The following is a 23396-nucleotide window of genomic DNA, read 5'->3' as shown; positions in this document are numbered from 1 at the left end:
CCAGGTAACCCTTCTTTGTGATACAGTCCACCTGGACGAATTTGACGCACAATGAAAAAATGTTTCATTGGATAAAGCAAAATATGTGGTATATCTAGTTTAACATTTTTTTTTCTATTACAAAAATCCTAAACAATATAGGTGCAACAAATTGAAGTAAAACAATTTACAGTCATCGTGACCAACTATTGTGAAACAATGATATATTAATAAAGTAAAGCAAATACGTGCACGAGGATGCGAGGACAGATTGTGAGGCGTATTGTTTTATACAGTGCAAATAACACCTTGTTTAAAAGAGTAAGTGTCATTGTAACGTTTCCGCTGTTTAAATTCCGTATTTCAATTTCAGACTCGCTCAGAGCTTTCACGCACATCTCCCGTGTCTTGAAATCGTACGCACTTTTCGTGTTGTTTTTTGTGTGTGCTAAATCTTTTTTCATTTTTACTTTTACATTATTATACTCGACTGGCTATGTCTTTTTCTCCTGTCGTGATATAATGTTAAAACCATATTTATCAAAGTCAAATGTAGTTTCACTTTCATGTTCCTTTCCTTTGGAATTTTCCGGTTAGCTAACTAACGGACTGTGCAGGGCTGCGTTCCGGACGGACAAAGGTTGATTCGCTTTCATAAACTGAAAGGTACCGCATCAGATATCCGTTTATATAATTGTGCAATTGTCTGTGGCTGCGGATGGGGCGATTTTTGTATGCTATGCCTCCGCTTATATCGCATTAAGTCATTCGTTGCAGTTGGCTACAGTCGTGAAAAGTTCAGGGTGAACTGTAGGAAAACGTAGAAAAACGGTTTCCATCTTGAAGGCTAGGATTGAGATCATTATTAAGGTATCGTTGATGACCAAGTATCATATAAAAAGTGCTAAATCTAAAACATTTCGGCTACCCCTGGCTTAGTTTTATACATGGCTGTACATATCACTGTAGCTTCCCATGGTGAAATGGTTTAGATTAATTTGCAGTTTGCAGCTACGGCCGGCGCCTAAACAGATACCAGGTCAAAATGTGTCTTCACTTCAGCGACGTATCCTTGGTGAGGGTTGAACGAAGGTGCATGTTCACCCTGTAGATTCGAAGGCTCAGAAGTTGCGGATGCAAAATGTATTTTTTAAATATAATTTAAGGTAAAATAAGTAAGTATGTAAGTAAGTATATCTAACTCTGGAAGCTGCAGCACTCTGGACAGCCAATAGGGGGCAGAGTGGTGGTGGTGTGTCACTCTGAAGTGTGACTCCGGCTCTAACGCAGATACATCTTTATACACAGGTTTTGTCTCTTGGAAACTGTGATGGGTGTAGACGATACCACCGGCAGACCCCTCCAATGGCTTGTCCTTTTTGCCTCGATACTGTAAGTAATTCGCCGCTGTTTCCCACTGCTAATCTCATTACATTTGCATTTGTTCTGTTAGTTTTACAAGATTATCAACTCAGACAAGACTGTTTATCTTTTCTCTCTTGTCCCGCTGTGCTATTATATCGTCTATAGAAGAATACGTGACAAACTGTCTAGTTTTGCTTTCATGGTGAATTAGACAGTTATTTAAATAACGGACAAAGCAGGCCAAACATTTGTTAACAGTCAGAAACTGAACAGTGCTGCGTTACTAATCCCTTTGCAGAAGAGCGGTGTTACTGAGCCTGCAGATTGGGCTATTTTGCAGTGTGCATCTGACTGGGATGCCAAATTGTTCAATATTGTATATGCCGTTGATTACAGCCCCAGCACGCCCTGGAGGTTTGCCACATCTTCCATTGTACCATATAGATATTAAGCCATATGTTTTCTGGCTAACTGCACGAGAGAGTAGGCATTTACATTCACAACTAACTCAGTAAGTAGTTAGTTCCAGTATGAATAAAAGTTACATTACAATATAAAATCTGTACAATGCAGGTGCTGCCACTTGAAAGCTGTCAGTGCTGACGACATGACTTTTGTGGCCAACGCCTCGGATCGGCACGTGGGAGTGTACTACAGCCCCAGGCACCTGACTGTGGACGAGATCGACGTCGTCTTCGGGACCAGAGTTAGCCCCAACAGCATGTACCTGCCCGCGGAAGTCAGGATGGCGATAAAACGAGACCACCGCATCCGATACCTCCGCGTCCCGTCCAAGGACTTCGGCAAGATCCTGGACGAGGGATCCATCTTCGTCACGGTGTTAGTGGAGCCAGTTAAGGGCAGGGATGACGTTGGCATCATCGCCCAGAACTTTTTTATCCCCAGTGACAGATCCTTCATCATCACCCCAAACTACAACATCCAGTTCCAGAGATATGCAGCCAACATTTGGGTGGGTGAGAATGGCATCAACTACAGATAGGAACGACCTTTTGACTGCTCGTCAATAGATCATCTGTTGGGCCCTTGAGCAAGACCCTTAACCCCACATTGTTCCTGGGGGGGATTGTCGTCTGTTTAATCAACTGTAAGTCACTTTGGATACAAGCATCAGCTAAATAACATGTAATGTAATCTAATTAATCTACCTACCTAAACTGTTCATGTCTTGGATTCATTTTAAATTGAAGAACGGCTTATTTTAGAAATAAACAAACAAATAAACTGTAATTCATGAATGCCTGTTGTTGTTGTTGTCAGATCCTTGAAACAGCATTACACTACTGTGCAGGTGGGGCGGGAGGCTCTTGGCGTTTTCAGGTGTTTGCTTCCATTTGAAGGGCAGAGAGCACTGTTGCTGTTTGAATCCCAGGCTTTCTGTTGTGGAATCCCAGTTTGCATGCATTCACCGTGTCCGGCTGGCCCGCCTACAGACCACAGACATGCAGGCGTGTGTGAGTGTGTGTATGAGTAACTGGTGTGTGTGTAGGTATGAGTGTGTGAGTGAGTGGATGATATGTGTGAGTGTGTGTATGAGTAACTGGTGTGTGTGTAGGTATGAGTGTGTGAGTGAGTGGATGATATGTGTGAGAGTGTATGAGTGAATGGTGTGTGTGTAGGTATGAGTGTGTGAGTGAGTGGATGATATGTGTGAGAGTGTGTGTGTGTGTGTGTATGAGCGAATGGTGTGTGTGTAGGTATGAGTGTGTGAGTGGATGGTGTGTGTGTGAGTGTGTATGAGTAACGTGTGTGTGTGTATGTGTGTGTGTAGGTATGAGTGTGTGAGTGGATGGTTTGTGTGTGTGTGTGAGTGGATGGTGTGTGTGTGAGTGTGTGAGTGGATGGTGTGTGTGTATGTGTGTGTGAGTGAGTGGATGGTGTGTGTGTGTGTGTGTGTGTGTGTGTGTGAGTGGATGGTGTGTGAGTGTGTGTTTGAGTGAATGGTGTGTGTGTAGGTATGAGTGCCTGAGTGGATGGTGTGTGTGTGAGTGTGTGTTTGTGTGTGTATGAGTGAATGGTGTGTGTGTAGGTATGAGTGTGTAAATGGATGGTGTGTGTGTGTGTGAGTGGATGGTGTGTGTGTGTGTGTGTAGGTATGAGTGTGTGAGTGGATGGTGTGTGTGTGTGTGTGAGTGAATGGTGTGTGTGTAGGTATGAGTGTGTAAATGGATGGTGTGTGTGTGTGTGAGTGGATGGTGTGTTTGTGTGTGTATGAGTGAATGGTGTGTGTGTAGGTATGAGTGTGTAAATGGATGGTGTGTGTGTGTGAGTGGATGGTGTGTGTGTGTGTGTGTAGGTATGAGTGCCTGAGTGGATGGTGTGTGTGTGAGTGTGTGTGTGTGTGTGAGTGTGTATGAGTAACTGGTGTGTGTGTAGGTATGAGTGTGTAAATGGATGGTGTGTGTGTGTGTGAGTGGATGGTGTGTGTGTAGGTATGAGTGTGTGTGTGTGTGTGTGTGTGTGTGTGAGTGAGTGGATGGTGTGTGTGTGTGTGTGAGTGAGTGGATGGTGTGTGAGCCCTGTGATGGATTGCCGACCTGTCCAGCGTATATTCCTGCCTCTCGCTCAGTGTAAGCTGGGCATTTGCTCCAGTTCTTCCTGAGTGAATGGACTACTCCTGGATCAGTAAGCTAGGCAGCTGTAAACTCTGTCATAGATTAGATCACAATAAATAAATAAAATTCTATCAGGCAGACAAGACTTTCCTTGTGGCAAAGTCAGGTATTAGCCCTCTGAGACATAAGCATGTTTTAGCCAATATTTCCTCCTCTTAGTTTTTAACTCATAACTAGTCTGACTTTCCCTTTTTTTTCAGAGCAGTCTCTGCTGCGTGGACAAACCAGTTGTTGAAAGACCCGAAAAATGTTTTTCAATTCATAGGGACGACGCTATATTTACAGCATACACACAAAAAAAAAACCTCAACCCCAGCACTAGAAATGATAGCGCCCTCTGGTGCTACCTATAATTCCGCTCAAAACGCCAATTTCTCCTTTGGGCTCCATTCATTGTTGACAGCAAAATAAAAATACCTGCACTCACGTTAATTCTGGGCATTATATTAAAAAGAAAAATCACTTTTAATTTGTTCATAATTGCTATTTCAGAATTCACAGGGTTAAGAAATAAAAGTCGTAGTCTGTGCTTTTCTAAAGCGCGTCTGGCTGAAAGTTACAGGAAAGTATATGACTAATATACCATTTACATTGAAATATATTTAAATACATATAAATTCAACATAATTTCGACATGCCATCATTACATGTATTGCATTTATTTGTTTGTAAAATAACGTATTTCTATCCGTTTTAATTTGAACTATAGACTATAAATTTAATGATTACTCAGTTTTAAATCAGTTGCATAAGTTTCACACTGAAGACAGATTAATTATATGTCCAAAATGATATTAAACGATCATAATTAAACTAAAGATTGTGGGATATTTTGGTGATCCTTGAGACCGAAGCTCTATCTCTCTCCGCATTAGCCCAATTACCATTCTTGTTTTGACATTCATCCCAAGTAAAAAGCATGAATATTGATATTATTATTGACATTATAATATAACATTTTTGCTAATGGTACAGCTTATTAGACTAAGTAGGAGACAGAATCTTCGTGGGAAAAAAATAATTTATTTGGAACAACAGCAGAAACACAAGAAAAGTGTTTTTCATTTATTTTCTTTTTTGTACTTTATGATGAAATCCAGATATGTAAATGGGGCTGCATTTACTGACACCTACACCCACCCCACAAGTACAGCTATCAACATAAATGAATGCCGTGTCTTTGGATGAGCTCGTTCTCTGATCACGCACTGCAGGTCGCTGTTCAATAATTGATGGCTATGCCCTACGGTTGCGACGGCTCGTCGCCGACACTCATCAACCCCATTGCAAGTGTGGCTCGGACTTGGAACATCTTGTGTGTCCGTGTTACAGGCGGTGGCACCGGGAAGAAGCCGCGTTTGTGGCCAACGCCTCAAGTGTTCAGACCCCTGCGAGTGTTCTCCAGCACAAACCAGCTGACTCTTGAGTGAGATCGAGGACCAGAGGAAGCCGCTCCGCGTTGGAGGTCATAAGCGCCCATGGAAGCCAAGATGAAACTAGAACGTGACTCCCGCATCCGCTACATGCGCATCCAGAAGAGCGACTTCCGCAGGATCCTGAATGCGGGACCCCTCTATGTCACCGTGTTCGTGGAGCAAAACGACGGCAGCGATGAGTGCCCGAACATCCCCCAGAACTTTTACATGCGCAGTAACTGCTCCTTCATTGTCACCCCAACGCACGCCATCAAGTTCCAGGGCAAGGAATCAACCAGCATGTGGATGGGTGAGAACGGCCTTGACTACAGACCCGGCAAATAAGGAGTTACATTAGGCCGTGCTAATGGGGTTAACGTCTTGGTTTCATTTTAAATTGAAGAACGGCTTAAATGTTTTAGAAACCCTTTTTAAAAAAAAAGTTGTTAACGAATGTTGTTGTTCTTGATGTGGTTTAACTTGGCACAAAACACACACATAATAAAGATCACCCAGCATTGTTTTTTTCATTATTTTATCTCATACAGTAACTAACTTATCATCCATTCATCACCATACAATCACCTTTTTACTTTATCATACCATTTTCAGAAAAAAAAAGTCTAAATTAAAAACATTTATATATTACTCAAAATAAAACATTATTTGAACCCCCTACAAAGATGACCAATGGTGCTGACAGCATCCAATTTTGGGTGGGAAATAGTACATGGTGCGTCTCCATGTTTTATTATGATTATTCCCCATAGTCAGGAAGCTTTTCCCAGTAGATCCCTGCAGGGGGAGCTGTTGGGTCTCTTTCTGGAAGAATTCTGTCTCCCAGTTTGTAGTTTCTGTGCCGTTCGTCCACACATTCAGAATGTTCTTCTTTGTTTTATTTTTATTATCAAGGGCTTTTGAAGGGTTCAGCCATTTTCCAAATGCTAGTGTCACGACTACCTAGCTCACAGTAGCAGTGGCATAGGGGAGACCACACCAATTCAAAGTTCAAATCAGAATCATTTATTAAATCATATGCTTCCCAAAGATCAGTAAGTGTAGGCAAACAAAAATGTCGTGAAAGTCAGCATAATGTAATGAAATGCAAAAAGGGAGGTGAGGGGAAAGATTAGAGAAAGGAGCTGCAGCCAGCCCTCGTAGCACAGGGCCAGAGCAGCAACGAGAGAGAGAGAGAGAGAGCGCTGCCATGGAGGAACTGGTTTTAAACTGCCCCCAATCATTAGTCAGTTAGCCACAATGGCTAGCCAGCACAGCTCCCCCTGCAGACCGGTAGGGAGAGACTCCAAAATGTATTACGTGAAGCCAGGTAGAGTGAGGCGGACCCAGCAGGGCAAAGCCGGGCGTGACACTAGAAACTGCTCAGTGCATTATATAGTTGAGACCAGGAACGATTATAACAGTCTTTTTGCAGAAAGGTCTCGTGTTTACCTCACAATTAAGTAAACAACATCTAAAGCGGGGTGTCCAAATTTCTGCACCCCACTGTCATTAGAATTATATTTTTCTCTCACTCTCACTGCTCTGTTCAGCCTGTCCAACGCCACACCTCCTGCAGCTGTGGAGAGAACTAGCTCAGTCCAACGCCACACCTCCTGCAGCTGTGGGGAGAGCCAGCCTGTCCAACGCCACTCCTCCTGCAGCTGTGGGAAGAACCAGAGTCCCTGGCGGGGGCCTGTGGCGTGTAGGTGTAGAACCCTGCAATGGTCACTATGGCTCGAATCCACCCTTTGGCAAACCATGACAAATAATGGAAACAATTTCCGTGTCGAATTGTCCCATAATCATGTTTGTTGTGTCATTAGATTTGATCTTCAGCTCCATTTCACTATGGATAGGAAATTCTTCCTGCCATCATTCTACTTAATAGTTATCTCACATTACAATTAAGGTATTTGGCTTTGTCCCCCACTGTTCACTCTGAACAATATGGTATATGCAATTTGTTTTAAGTACATTGTTTTTAATGGCTGTTATTGTAACTCTGTAAATGTTTTTTTTATATTTTATTGTTTACTGCTGCTTGACAGTAAACAATAAAATTAGGGACATGTTCCAGCCCCCTGCTCTGTGCTACTTATTCTGGCGTTACTTCACAGGTGCCTTGTTGGCGGAGCACCAGGTCGTTTGCGCAATTGGGAGCACCTGTGACCAGATGTTAAAATGTGCCTGTCTCTTGTCTGAAGAAGGGAACTCTCTGCCCACATACCTGTTGGTTCTTTTTGGGTTTGCATCAGACAACATTGCTTCAGCATACTTTTCACACATCCACTCACTCACACTACTGATGCAATTGACTTTCACACTACACATTTTTGTTAACTGGTTATTTCAAATAAATTTGACCTTGTTTTTTAAATGCGTCAGTGTGCATCTCCCTCTTTGTCACGGCCACTGAGCCAGGTCGTGACAGATAATGAAGTACATAATTTAATATCTTCTAATCCTGACAAACTTTACATTCCAATGAATAATATCAAGCAGGAAATAAAATGAAAGGAAGGCAGCTGGTTGGATGTTGGGTAAAGGTTTTTATGGCAACTGAAGGAGAACAATATTTACAACTTGTCTACTATCCATGCACACAGATACAGACAACCATTGCCAAAATATCCACTCACTGAGAACTTTATTAGGAACACCTGTACACCTACTTAGTCATGCGATTCCCTAATCCTGGCAGCAATGCAATGTAAAAAATCATGCAGATATGGGTCAGGAGCTTCAGTTCATGTTCATATCAACCAATAGTGATTTTGACTGACAGCCCACAAAACGGCCACCGGAAAATAAAACGACCCTTAAAAACCAGGGCGAACAACCCAACAAAAATGAGTGCTGAAAACGAGCACTGTAACCCCAGACCGGGGACAAAATAAAATAACAACCTAGTATAAAACACTAGGCACGAAAACAAAGAACCTTGAGGTGCAGCTCAGAAAAAAACACAAACCAAAATACATGTACCGGGGACAACGTCCCTAACTCGAAAGCTAACACGAGCTGAAAATGAAATCAAACAAAACAAAACAAAGAACCTTACGGAAGGCGTCAGCTGTGCACACAGCACCAACCAGCTGAGCGTCTTCATTTTCTTTTCTTTTTTTTCTTTTTTTTCTTCCCGCGTACATACCGGCTTGGTGTCAGAGCGAACAGTAACACCAAAGCATCGACCGATAGTCAGAGAGGGCTTTAAATACTTTTCAGGAGGTAGGCTCCCTTGGCACTAATGAGGACCAGGTGAAAATAACCTGACCGGTACTACATCCCAACCCTGACACACTGAGTGTATATTGTCAAATAGAACATGCAAAATATGTAACTGAGGTGAAGGGTATAGCTTATTAAAGTACAGAACTGTATAAACATATTTACACTAACACAGGGGTCGGCAACCCTGGTCCTGGAGAGCCGCAGGGTGTGCTGGCTTTCGTTGTTACTTGGCATTAATTGATCAATGAAAGCTGTTGATTACACAGTTAACTCACCTCACCTGGTTTCTTGGGTCTGAATCGGTTGCTTATTTTAAGGTGGAGACGAAAGCCAGCACACCCTGCGGCTCTCCAGGACCAGGGTTGCCGACCCCTGCACTAACACAATGAGGCAACATAAAAGTTGTACAGTATGTGCAAATAGCAGTGTATGTCAATATATGGAAAGTTCTACAAGTACTGACATTATTGCAATTTATTACATACCGTAAATCCTGAAATTGTGTCCGGGATTCTATTGGAAGCTGGGCCTCGGATAATAGCCGGGGGCGTGGTCGATTCGGACAAATAAAGGGCGGCCCCCAAATACAAGCCGGGGTAATATTGCCTACCAGTAGGACTATCAGTCCATGAGCACTAGAAGACATTGTTTCGATTTAACTCAATGAAATAAAAGAGCTCTTCTTAATATTTTATATTGTTGGTTGGTTTAATACTGTTGCCAATGAAAAGTCGTAGTCCTAGCCGTAGTCGGGTCTCCAACACGTTGCTCTCAAGCTACCGGTCGCTTGCCGCCCCCTTCTGAGTAGCTTGCCAAAGGCTGAAGCAGTATACATTTAAACACAATTGTTGCCGCGAGGCATTCCAGCCTACGAATTTAATAAAAAGTAAATCAGGCAAAATTAAAAATTAACTCAATTTAGGCTACTTGGCTACGCAATAAGGTTTCCATGTATTTACAGCACAGCGCTCGTTCAATGAATGAATGAAAGCGGCTGCCTTGGCTCGCAATAAACAGACGGGTGGAAATCCCGACACTCTTTCAACTACTTAAAACTTAACAGTGAACCATCAAATACCCCCCAGATTTCAGTGCCCATCAGTCCCAACATTTAGCAATAGAATCAAACAGTCCAAAAGTAAATTAAATCCCAAACCAAAGCGAAAAATTTTTGATATCCTACCGGTATGCTGCTCCAAATGAAACGCATGTCTCACAATAAAACGCACTTTAGGAAAAAAAGATCCTTAACCTGCTGTTATCTACGCTAATTTGTTATTGTTCATGAAGGCGTGTCTGGCAAGTTGTTATTTTATGGATTCTGGACTTGCATGTGATTTATTGTGTTTGAGAATATTTGCCATCCATCCATTCAGATAATGGATGGATGGATGGATGGAGAATATTTGCAATAAACTAAGTCTGTTAAGACTGACACTATGACTTATCAAACGGTGTTCCTGATTAGCCTACACTAACTGATTTCTGAACGGTTACAGGAAGTGTTGAACCGTGCTGGCCCACTTTAAGTTTAGCCTTTTACTTTATTTCTAAGAATAAAATTCTACAACAGAAGACTAATAAGAAATAAAGGCCTGCCTCGAATACAAGCCTGCCCAAAATAAAGGCCTGTGCTTTGTGCAGCCTAAGTAAATGAAAGACCCCGGCCACAATTTGAGGATTTACGGTACACAAAAAAAGATTACAATGTTATATACAGTGCCATCTGCAATGTTTAGGACAACGACATTTTTTAAAATTTGTACTCCGCAATTTTAGATTTGCAATCAAACAATTGACATGCAGTAAAAATGCATATTCTCAGCAAATATTGAAGGGCATGTTTACAGACTTTGGTTTCACTATATTGAAATTACAGTGTGTTTTATACATAGTAACCATAAACACCATATTTTTCTAGGCTTTTTCTTGCCTTTGGTTTGTATTATTGTCATTAAACTTGAGGGACAGAGTTGTTCTAATGAATGTCAGGAAGCCATTATGAGACTGAAAAATTAAAATTAAAATCTGTAATGTCCGTTTTGTTATGTCAAACCTTAGGTGTAACAAAATCAACTGTTTGGAACAGCATTAAGGAGAGAGAACATGTATTGGGGCAAAGGGCATGGCAAGCCAAGTAAGACATCTACAGCTGATAGCTGAAGAATTCTCATCAGAATGAAAAGAAATCGCCAAGCAAGTGTCCGACCAATCAGAAACACTCTTCAGGAGGCAGGCGTGGGTGTGTCAGAGACTACTGTCCACAGAAGACTACAGCAATGTCTCAGTGGGTCACAGACTTCAACCAGTCATGCATACAAAAAATATGCAGTAAACATGACTATCATTTACATCACATAAATATGTCCCAAACATTATGGTGCCCTTAAATGGGGGATTATGTATAAAAAGTGCTGTCATGTCTACATGGTGAAACCAGAATGTATAAAAATGCCCTTTAATAAAAGATGAGAACTTGCACTTTGAATGGTTTGTTTATTAATATAAAATTGTGGTGTACTGAGCTAAATTAATGTTTTTGTCCCAAGCATTATGGAGCGCATTGCATATTACAATTCTTATGAACACATAAACACAACAACAGCAACAAATATATATGTGAATAACTATGTATTGTTGTAACAATATTAGCAGGGTTGATATGCACAGGTATTAAAGGAGACTGGGCTTGGGACTGGGGAAGTTGGAATAACCAGGGCAGGAGGGAAGGTGACAACTGGCATGCACACAGCCTATCTCCCGACAGTCAGATGCTGCCACAACTGCTGGGTCTCCTGAAGCTTCTCAGGACTGGTGTTAAGTACTGGTATTGTTATGATTTTGCCAAGGACTTCACAGGCCTCTTCGGAAGTACATTTGTAGCCTACCTGGGAGAAAATATACATGCCTCCACATGCTGATCACCGGAAGATATCAAAGTAACAAGAGTTAGGATGAAAGTAACCAAGAGACCTGTACTAATTATACTGTCTGCCTAAATTATATCATTATTGTACTAAACAAAGAAAAAACAAAACAATAAGCATGTATTTACTGTACATTCATATAATTTAAGGTAACATGGGTGTAAATATTGTATCATATAATTATTGTGGAAACTGCTGTATTATTTAAATACTTAGCTGGGCAACTACATAATATGGGCAAGTTAACAACAACAATAATATATTAATGGTAAATAAAGGAACACAAAATAAGAACATTCAAAATAACAATAATACATCGCAGAAACTGATTAAACTGCAGGCAATTTTATAATTATTGAGATAGATGTGTCGGCGCCCAGGGAAATGAATCGCGCCAGGCGATTTCGTAGAGTTAAGGAATCCGCACTGTAAAGACGTCATTCGTTTACCTCGGAACAGCGCCGCGATATCAACGTGTGGCCAAGAATATATTACATCCGAAGTGGTAAGAACTTCCGTTGAGAATGAATGGTAAAAATTAAGGGAAGTTAAGCTTAACTATCACGCGGCGGTCAGTCGCGGGCACGGCGGCCGTCCCGCAGTTTCAGAGAAAACGAAACTTAACTCTCCATGTCAGTGCGCCCACTAAAATAGCAGAGGCCAGTATCTACGCGCGTGCGCTCAGAACCAGGAATTACCTCCTGCACTTTCTTACGCAGATTCAAAGAAACTACACTATATCAAAACTTATCGGGAAACGCGGGAAACCCGAGAGCATTACCCTGGGGTTTGACTGTCACGCTATTTATCTTCTATATTTAATTCAACACGCCTGCAGCTGTGGGCAGAACCAAGGAGTGAAATGGCTGAAGGTGGAGTTTTACTGGATCAGGACCAGTTGAGCTGTTCGATCTGTCTGGATCTACTGAAGGATCCAGTGACTATTCCCTGTGGACACAGTTACTGTATGGGCTGTATTAAGGGCTACTGGGATCAGGATGATCATACTGGTGTCTACAGCTGTCCTCAGTGCAGAGAGACCTTCACCCCAAGGCCTGTTTTAAGAAAAAACACAATGTTTGCTGAAGTGGTGGAGAAACTGAAGAAGACAGGACTCCAAGCTGCTCCTCCTGCTCACTGTTACGCTGGACCTGGAGACGTGGCGTGTGATGTCTGCACTGGGAGAAAGCACAAAGCCATCAAGTCCTGTCTGGTGTGTCTGGCCTCTTACTATGAAACTCACCTCCAACCTCACTATGAATCTCCTGCCTTTAAGAAGCACAAACTGGTGAAAGCCACAGGAAACCTGCAGAAGAAGATCTGCTCTCATCATGACGAACCGCTGAAGATTTACTGTCATACCGATCAGCAGTGTATCTGTTATCTGTGTACGATGGATGAACACAGAGGCCATGATACAGTCTCAGCTGCAGCAGAAAGGACTGAGAAACAGGTAAGGACTGGAGCTCTTCCCTGGCAGCTCTGACACTGGATGTAATGTTAAAATGAACATTTTCCTAATTCACAGTTCACAGTAATTGCATTATAATTTAACCTTTGATTTTTAATTAGATGAACTGGGAACAGTGGGGAAAATATGCATGCTATGTATATAAAACATATTTTGTTATATATATGTTAACATTCCTGGTCATGGTGGAATGTGTGAATTTTCAGCTGTGGTCCCTGTGGTTTCATCTCTATCTGTTCCCCTCTCTGCTGTGCTGTCTGTCTAAAAGCTCCAAAATACAACTGAAATTGTCCTGTTCTCTTTTACAAACCATTTCCAGACGATGATTTATGATAGACCAGCATGCAGTATACTGAGAAAGTCAAAATCTAAAAAGCTCAATCTGAATGACTGCTACAGTACGTTGGTTTGTTGTGCCATTTCTTCTACTTTGTTATGCAAAAACAAAATTGAATCTAGAAGTATGTTTCATTCGTTTTACAAATTTGAAAAGCTTTACTAAATGTGTTTGTTGTGATCGTTTCAAGTCTGAAGTCCGCAGTGATCGAGCAGTAAGAGCAGGAAGTGAACCCAAGTCAGCTCTGTGTGACAGCTCTGTTCACCCCCATCACCCCCCTATTCACTCCCTGAATGAGAATCAACACGGCTGGGGGAGCTAGTTCACTCACAGTTTAGAAGCTGTACCTACGACACAGTGCACTTCTACACACTGGATTTAATGTGGATTAGTGTTTTAGTATTTTCATCAAGAAAAATATGTGTTCAATAAAATGGGAAAATAAACTATCCACAGAAGCAGCTGGGGGCGACACAGAGTAAATTCCAGCAGAGAATCCAGGAGAGAGAGAAGGAGCTGCAGGATCTGAGACAGGCTGTGCAGTCACTCAAGGTGGGTACTGACCAGAGGAGAAGACAACAGCTGGCTGCTGGAAGAGCCATTTCAGGGCTCAGTCAGGGCTCTCCTCCAGTCAGCCAGTGAGGAGCCCAGTGTTGGGCCACTTTCCAGCCCTGTGGGGCTCAATCCCACTGAGCCACACTGTGGGGAACAGGCTGTCTGGGGGTCCCAGTAAGAGCTGAGTGAAAGGCTTAGTTAAAATGTACAGCCCTCCTCTCTCTGTCTCCTAACAGCGCTCTGCACAGGCAGCAGTGGAGGACAGTGAGAGGATCTTTACTGAGATGATCCGCTCCATTGAGAGAAGGTGCTCTGAGGTGAAAGAGCTGATCAGAGATCAGGAGAAGGCTGAAGTGAGTCGGGCTGAAGGACTCCTGGAGCGACTGAAGCAGGAGATTGCTGAGCTGAGGAGGAGAGACGCTGAGCTGGAGCAACTTTCACACACAGAGGATCACATCCATTTCCTCCAGGTAACATCACTGGCTCTCTGACAGTCTGCACTATGTACATTGTACATATATGGTGAGGTGTGTTCCTCATTTACAAAGATATGCTCCTGGCATCTGCACAGGAATCTTTCCTGAGACTGTTCTCTTTCTGTCTGTCTGTCTGTCTGTCTGCAGAGCTGTCAGTCTTTGTGTGCCCCTCCTGGACCTGGAAACTTACCCAGCATCACTGTCAGTCCACACGTCTCCTTTGAGTCTGTGAGGAAATGTGTCTCTGAGCTGAAAGAGGGACTGGAGGACATCTGCAAAGTGGGACTGGTCAAAATCTCTGAATCAGGTTGTGAAAAATGTTCATCGTTTTTTTTATTCATTGTGTTCCACATTCCACAAAAGTAATTTCATTGTCAGTCATTTGATCCATCTTAGTGTGGACATTATCCTCAATCCTCATCCTCAAACTTCTGGCCTGTTCTCCCCCTCTATATATCTTTATTTTTGTCTTTTTCTCTCTCTCTTTCCCTGCAGTGAAAGAAGTCCATACTGTAGAGCCCAGGACCAGAGAGGATTTCTTACAGTGTGAGTGTTCACTCTGAAACTCTCAGCTGACACACACATGCACACACACACACCCTCTCTCTCACATACACACATGCACACACACACACACGCACATACACACACACACACACACACATGCACACACACACACACACACACACACACGCACACACACCCTCTCCCTCACATACACACACACACACACATGCACACACACCCTCTCCCTCACATACACACATACACACACACACACACACATATGCACACACACACTCTCCCTCACATACACACACACACACACACATGCACACACACACACACACACACACATGCACACACACCCTCTCCCTCACATACACACACACACACACACACATGCACACACACACACACTCTAAGTACTCTGAAGCCAAAATCGGACCCATGCCATTGTGAGTCTGTTTCCTCATAAATAAACGCAAAATCCAGAACACACATAGAGATGAAAAAGCCATAATCATGTTGAACAGTATGTATGTAGAAAATAATGCACAACACTGAGACCTTAGAGGGACCTGTCCTCATATAAAATCTAAACCATCTCCTCCATCAGATTCCTGTCAGCTCACTCTGGACCCCAACACAGCAAATCGACGCCTTCGTCTATCTGAGGGGAACAGAACGATGACTGGTATGATTGAGACCCAGCCATATGCAGATCATCCAGAGAGATTTGACCGCTGGATCTTAGTGCTGTGCAGACAGGGTCTGTCTGGACGCTGTTACTGGGAGGCTGAGTGGGAGTGTTGCACGGGGGATATTGATATAGCAGTGTCATATAAAGAGATCAGCAGGAAAGGAAATGGTAACGATGCTGCTATGGGATGGAATAGCAAGTCCTGGAATTTGTGCTGCACTCCCTCTAGTTGCTGTTTCTGGCACAATAACAGGGAGACTGTAATCCCTGTTCCTCCCTCCACCAGAATAGGAGTGTATCTGGATCACAGGGCAGGAACTCTGTCCTTCTACAGCGTCTCTGACACAATGACCCTCCTGCACAGAGTTCAGACCACATTCACTCAGCCCCTCTATCCTGGGTTTGGTTTGGGTATTGGATCCTCTTTAAGACTGTGTGATCTGTGATGAGTGAGAGGGAGGATCAGCTGGAATCAGAGTGATAGATACAGAGAGACAGAGAGGAGAGGCTACTGAAAGATAAAAGATGAAAGCTGAGGCTCTGATAAGGAGAGTAAAGGCCCTCACCATGAGTGCACCACACAGGACCTGAAAAATGATTTATAATGATCAGGCTGTTGGTGGAAAGTCATTCTGTATTTTATTCTAAATGTTGACTAATATGTAGTAAGGAAATCAGAAAATGATTTTAAAGTATATATTTATATACTTTGTGATTTATTATATTATTATTTAGATATATTATTATTATATATATAATATATAATATATTATTTAGATAGGCCTGCTACCAGCAGCTTGTTAATGCAATGTTTAACCAGCCAACCATGTGGCAGCAACAAAATGTATGAAAGAATGCAAATGTGGTCAAGAGGTTCAGCTGTTGTTCAGACCAAATGTCAAAATTGGGAAGAAATGTGATCTAAGTGACTTTGACTATATAATGATTGTTGGTGCCAGACAGGGTGGCTTGAGTATCTCAAAAACTGCTGATCTCCTGGGATTTTCACACATAACAGTCTCTAGAGTTTTGTGAAAAACACAAAATATAAATAATAAATACCAAATACCAAATTAAGTGCTCACTGAGTGAATATGCTTGATATTCCAGAAGATAAATATGATTTACAAATGGCAATGAAACATTGATTATGGGTGTGGTTAAGAATTGTTTTCAGATAATATTTTAATTGTGTTAGAGCGCCCTTGTTTTGTTTACTTTGGTGTTTCTGTTTGAGCTTGTCAATAAAAGACGGTAAACCAACTGTTCTTTTTGGTTTGTCTGGTCTATACACTCTGTGACCAGTGGTCCTCCCCAGCCACCTGGTGTACAGACAGATTTGTATTTATTTATTTGTATTATTTTGGCCGCACGGATGGTGCAGTGGGTAGCACTGCCGCCTCACAGCAAGGAGGTCCTGTGTTTGAATCCCCGTCGGCCGGGGCCTCTCTGTGCGGAGTTTGCATGTTCTCCCCGTGTCTGCGTGGGTTTCCTCCCACAGTCCAAAGACATGCATGTTAGGCTGATTGGAGATTCTAAATTGCCCGTAGATATAAGTGTGTGAGTGAATGGTGTGTGTGTGTGCCCTGCGATGGACTGGCGACCTGTCCAGGGTGTATTCCTGCCTTTCGCCCAATGTATGCTGGGATAGGCTCCAGCCCCCCTGCGACCCTGTTCAGGATAAGCGGGTTCAGCTAATGGATGGATGGATGGATGGATGGATGTATTATTTTATTTTGATGAGAGAGAGTGAGTGTGTGAGAGAGAGAAAGAGAGAGAGAGAGAAAGTTTCCATGGGGGGATGAGTGCACATGTCTGTACTGCAAGAAAATAATTGTTAAAGGTGAAGAAGCAGGGGATGTGTGGGGCCTGGATGAGTCTTTGCGTCAAATTTGATCCACAGAACTCTCACCATTTCAACGCTGCTCTCGTCTCTGTTGCCCTCGCGTGACAATAACTCTGATTTCGATTCTGACTGCAGTCGGGCGCAGTAATGCGAGCTATCCGGGATCACGCCTACTAAACCGGCAGGCACACATAGCTGGGTTGCGTTAGGTGAGAACGTTTTGTCTGGTTGTTAATATAATGGGCTCTCTTTATGTCTGCAAATAAATGCTGGTGAAAACCGGAATTACCACATTCACACACTCAGTCAGTTACAGCAGGTACCATTAGTTAGCTTGCTGACAGACCCTACTGTCACTGAGCTGACAGAGCGAGGGTAATGTTAGCTAGCTTGCTAATGGTACCTGTTGTAACTGACTGAGTCAGGCCAAGTGACGTGACCTAACCAATGAGTGACCGGGCATTGATTTATACGCACAGTCTAATTAAGTCGCTCACTGAACCAGTTTAATCTGTCAAAGCACAATCCTGCAGGGACAGAGTTCAGCTGTGAGGAGGGTCTGAGCTGCTCCTTGGCTATGTGAACGTCCTGCATGGTGACTGGCAAGCGGTGTAACCAATAGAGGACCAGGGAGAAAATGAATCACCTTGCTGCTAATGGAATGCATATGGCAGTAGCCGTTATTGTCTGTTCCTTGTCTGTTTGGAGAGTATGAATGAATTGCATAATAATAAAAAGTAGGAGTTTGTGAGTGACTGCCGGGAGAGTTCCCCCTCTCTTTGCTCTCTGGCGTGGCACAAAGCCCCAGGTATGGAACAGGTAGGACCGGACAGATCCTGCGACGTGATTGGCAGGAAGTGTAACCAACTTTCTCAGAAACAAATGATGAAAAAGCCAGTCTAACAGACACAAACACTTGGCAGTGGAGTGATACCGTGTAGGTACATACAAATAAACACCCAGAGCCAGAAATACACAATCTTTGGTTGTAAAAGGTTGTTATTAGTATCCAAAGAGTAAACCATTGTACTTTTCAGGCATATAATTATTCACAATGTATTCCTTGAAGAGCAAAACAACCTCTACTGTGCCTTTATTGAATGGGCGAAAATGTGAGGAAAAAACCTGACGTTGCTGCTGACTGAGTGCATTTGAGTGTGGCAGTTGTTGTTTGTCCTTTGAGTGTTTGTTAATCATAACATAACATAATGAGAAGAACAGCCCATTCAGCCCAGCAATGCTCTTTTTCCTACCACTAAAGTCTACCTCCTGTACCACTTTGCCTAAAAGCTAAAAAGTATCTAGCACCTTATTATTATTATTTTTTCAAGCCTAGTCTTGAAAATCCCCAGTGTGTTTCTGTCCAGGAAACCTATTCCACACAGTGATCACGCTCTGCGCGAAAAAGTATTTACTAACGCCTGTGTGGAATTTATTCTTGGCTAATTTCCATTTCTGCCCCCCTCGTTCTAATAACCGAGCTCACCCTGAGAACCACCTGTAGTTCACTTTCAAATGTTTGTGAGGGACAGCAAGATCTATGCCGGTACAGTTCCCACTCTCTTCTGTATAGAGGGTAGGCCTGTAGTGTAGTGGTTAAGGTACATGACTGGGACATGCAAGGTCGGTGGTTTGATCCCCGGTGTAGCCACAATAAGATCCGCACAGCCGTCAGGCCCTTGAGCAAGGCCCTTAACCCTGCATTGCTCCAGGGGAGGATTGTCTCCTGTTTAGTCTAATCAACCGTACGTCGCTCTGGATAAGAGTGTCTGCCAAATGCCATTAATATGATGTAATGTATTCTGATTTCTTTGCATTATGAGTTTCCTGTAAGAAACGTGTATGACCGGACAGATCACATTTTTCACCCTATCGTCCCTGCTCTGCTCAGCTTGGCCTCAGACCAGCACCACACCTCCTCAGCTGTGGGCAGAATCAGAACAACACTCCCACTCTCTCTGTCACAAAATTCCAGATAAACTAAACTTAACTCTGTGTCTGTGTCAGTGTGAGCAGTGCAATGGCTGAAGGTGGAGGTTTATTGGATCAGGACGAGTTCAGCTGTTCGATCTGTCTGGATCTACTGAAGGATCCGGTGACTATTCCCTGTGGACACAGTTTCTGTATGGGCTGTATTAAGGGCTGCTGGGGTCAGGATGATCATACTGGTGTCTACAGCTGTCCCCAATGCAGAGAGACCTTCACCCCAAGGCCTGTTTTAAGAAAAAGCACCATGCTGGCTGAAGTGGTGGAAAAACTGAAGAAGACAGGACTCCAAGCTGCTCCTCCTGCTCACTGTTACGCTGGACCTGGAGACGTGGTGTGTGATGTCTGCACTGGGAGAAAGCGCAAAGCCATCAAGTCCTGTCTGGTGTGTCTGTCCTCTTACTGTGAAACTCACCTCAAACTTCACAATGAGCTTCACCCAGGAAACACACATAATGTCATCAATGCTACTGGACGCCTGCAGGACAATATTTGCCGTCAGCATAAAAAACTGTTGGAGATTTACTGTCGTACTGATCAGCAGTGTATCTGTTATCTGTGTACGATGGATGAACACAGAGGCCATGATACAGTCTCAGCTGCAGCAGAAAGGACTGAGAAACAGGTAAGGACTGGAGCTCTTCCCTGGCAGCTCTGACACTGGTAATAATACAGGAGAGGAATAGTGTTTAATTAAAGTTGAAAAGTTACTGATTGAAAAGACACTCCAAAAAATGTCATGCCATGTTTTCGGGAAGAAAACAAAAACAGGTACAATATGGCATATGTATGCATGTTGTTGAAATGTCTTTTACACGTCACACCTTCCTGATGTGCTGGAGCCTGTAGGGAGGCTGAATATTGAGCCACATCTGATTCTCCCACACGGACGGAGGATCGGTCCCCCATGGCACTTCCACTGCTCTGGTCCCTTCTCTGTCTGTTACCCTCTCTGCTTTCTGCCTGCACTCTCACAAATAAAGTCACAGTGGAGGTATATTCTTGTTCTTCCAGGATGACATTTCCAAAATATACCCTGAGAGGACAGTAATGTTCTCTTTGGGTACAAATTAGTATGTTTTCCAACCAAAAAAGGGACAAATAATGAATTATATATCACTGGCGAGGGGTAAAATTGCATGTACAACCTGTATAGAGTAGCGCCCCAGTGACAAGGATTTGTACCTTTTTAGGCTGTTTTCATACCTTTATTTCTGTGTGTTCTGAGTGTATATAAATAATGCAAGAGAAACAAAATATCTTCCTGTATTTAAAAGCATATAGAAACTTAAAACATTTTATTATGCATTTGAACATCTTTTCAAAACCTGCTTAACTCATTACCTGCCCTGGGTGACATTTTAACTTAGAAAATATTATAATAGCCTCTGAACATGCTGTCTATATTGCAAACACTATTCATCAAATTATTTCTGACCAGTACACTGCTACACACGAGCCTACAGGTGTCATTGTATTTCCTGGTTATTTACTCTGTGTTCAATTGAAAATTACATCATTGTTTAACCCAGGGTTTTATCAGTTGAAGGATTATTGTGACAGACTACTACAACCTTAACGGCATACAATTTAGTGTCTTACAACGTGGTGCTTATTACTGTTATTATTTTTATTTTTTTTAATGCTACACGAGATGCAATATTTTAAAAATGTGATGTGTACAATGTACGATAATATGATGAATCAAACTATCCACAGAAGCAGCTGGGGGCGACACAGAGTAAATTCCAGCAGAGAATTCAGGAGAGAGAGAAGGAGCTGCAGGATCTGAGACAGGCTGTGCAGTCACTCAAGGTGGGTACTGACCAGAGGAGAAGACAACAGCTGGCTGCTGGAAGAGCCATTTCAGGGCTCAGTCACGGCTCTCCTCCAGTCAACCAGTGAGGAGCCCAGTGTTGGGCCACTTTTCAGCCCTGTGGGGCTCAATCCCACTGAGCCACACTGTGGGGAACAGGCTGTCTGGGGTCCCAGTAAGAGTTGAGTAAAAGGCCTTGTTAAAATGTACAGCCCTTCTCTCTCTGTGTCTCCTAACAGCGCTCTGCACAGGTAGCAGTGGAGGACAGTGAGAGAATTTTTACTGAGATGATCCGCTCCATTGAGCGAAGATGCTCTGAGGTGAAAGAGCTGATCAGAGATCAGGAGAAGGCTGAAGTGAGTCGGGCTGAAAGACTCCTGGAGCAACTGGAGCAGGAGATTGCTGAGCTGAGGAGGAGAGACGCTGAACTGGAGCAGCTTTCACACACAGAGGATCACATCCATTTCCTCCAGGTAACATCACTGGCTCTCTGACAGTCTGCACATGTACACTGTACATACATGGTGAGGTGTGTTCCTCATTTACAAAGATCTGCTCCTGGCATCTGCACAGGAATCTTTACTGAGACTGTTCTCTGTCTGTCCGCAGAGCTGTCAGTCTCTCTGTGTCCCTCCTGGACCTGGAGACTTACCCATCATCACTGTCAGTCCACACATCTCTTTTGAGGCTGTGAGGAAATGTGTCTCTGAACTGAAAGAGCAACTGGAGGACGTCTGCAAGGGGGAACTGCTCAAAATTTCTGAATCAGGTTGTGAAAAATGTTAACAGGCAAAATCTTTTACAATTTTGATCCATGCGAAGCCACTGGGGAGATCAAATGGAATGCATATACAGTAATTGTCTGTTAAACTCTAGGCTCTGAATAATATTTTGAACCCCCCTCAATATAAACAGAATCCCCCATTCCCATAACTTTATTTTTGTCCTTTTCTCTCTCTCTTTCCTTGCAGTGAAAGAAGTCCATACTGTAGAGCCCAGGACCAGAGAGGATTTCTTACAGTGTGAGTGTTCACTCTGAAACTCTCAGCTGAGATAAACACACACACACACACACACACACACACATCCAGAACAGCCTGGTTGTCATTATATGAGTTGTAGGAGGGTGTAACCAGATAGATTTGATTCTCAGTTTTAGTTCAGAAATGTTGGCCTATTATTATAACTCAGCTAAAATCACACTATACAGCATGGAGAAAATAATGAATAATAGACTGACCGTAGATGGAGCTGTTCTCACATGAAATCATAACCATATCCTCCATCAGATTCCTGTCGGCTCACACTGGACCCCAACACAGCGTATAAACAGCTTCGTCTGTCTGAGGGGAACAGAGAGGTGACCTGTGTTGGACAGAGCCTGTCATATCCTGATCATCCAGAGAGATTTGACTTCTGGTGGCAGGTGCTGTGCAGAGAGGGTCTGTCTGGACGCTGTTACTGGGAGGCTGAGTGGAGTGGAGGTGATCATAATGGGGTTGAGATAGCAGTGACATATAAAGACATCAACAGGAAAGGAAAGGGTGATGACGCTGCTCTGGGACGTACTGACAAGTCCTGGGCTTTGCGCTGCTCTCACTCCCGTTACACATTCAGTCACAATAATGAGGACACTGACATCACTGCTCCCTCCTCCACCAGAATAGGAGTGTACCTGGATCACAGGGCAGGAACTCTGTCCTTCTACAGCGTCTCTGGCACAATGACCCTCCTGCACAGAGTCCAGACCACGTTCACTCAGCCCCTCTATGCTGGGTTTTGGTTTTCTCGTGGTGATTCTGTGAAACTGTGTGATCTGTGAGAGAGAGAGGATCAGCTGTAATCAGAGTGAGAGAAAAACAGAGAGGAGAAGTTAAAAAGACATGGAAGTTGTATTTATAGTAGTGATTGTTTGGCCTGCAACCAACAGGAGAGCCTCCCAAAAGGGAAGACATAAACTTTATTAGGAACATTTTTACTTTTTAACACCTACTTATTCATGTGATTATGTAATTAGCCAATTGTGAGGGAGCAGTGCATTGCATACAATCATGTAGATACGGTTCCGGAGCTTCAGTTAATGTTCACATCAACCATCAGAATGGGGAAAAACATGACCGTGGAATGATTGTTGGTGGCAGGTTTGTTTGGG

General features: G+C 43.1%; 1 pseudogene; it reads left to right on the top strand.

Annotated features, from left to right (window-relative positions):
• The first annotated feature begins 12415 nt into the window (after nucleotides 1-12415).
• On the top strand, nucleotides 12416-23066 carry LOC133126737 (E3 ubiquitin/ISG15 ligase TRIM25-like; annotated as a pseudogene).
• The last annotated feature ends 330 nt before the right edge of the window (nucleotides 23067-23396 follow it).

Source organism: Conger conger, chromosome 4 (genome assembly GCF_963514075.1).
Source record: "Conger conger chromosome 4, fConCon1.1, whole genome shotgun sequence".
Taxonomy (NCBI): Eukaryota; Metazoa; Chordata; class Actinopteri; order Anguilliformes; family Congridae; genus Conger; species Conger conger.
The sequence above is the reverse complement of the archived record's forward strand: the minus strand, read 5'-3'. Positions and strand labels throughout refer to the sequence as shown.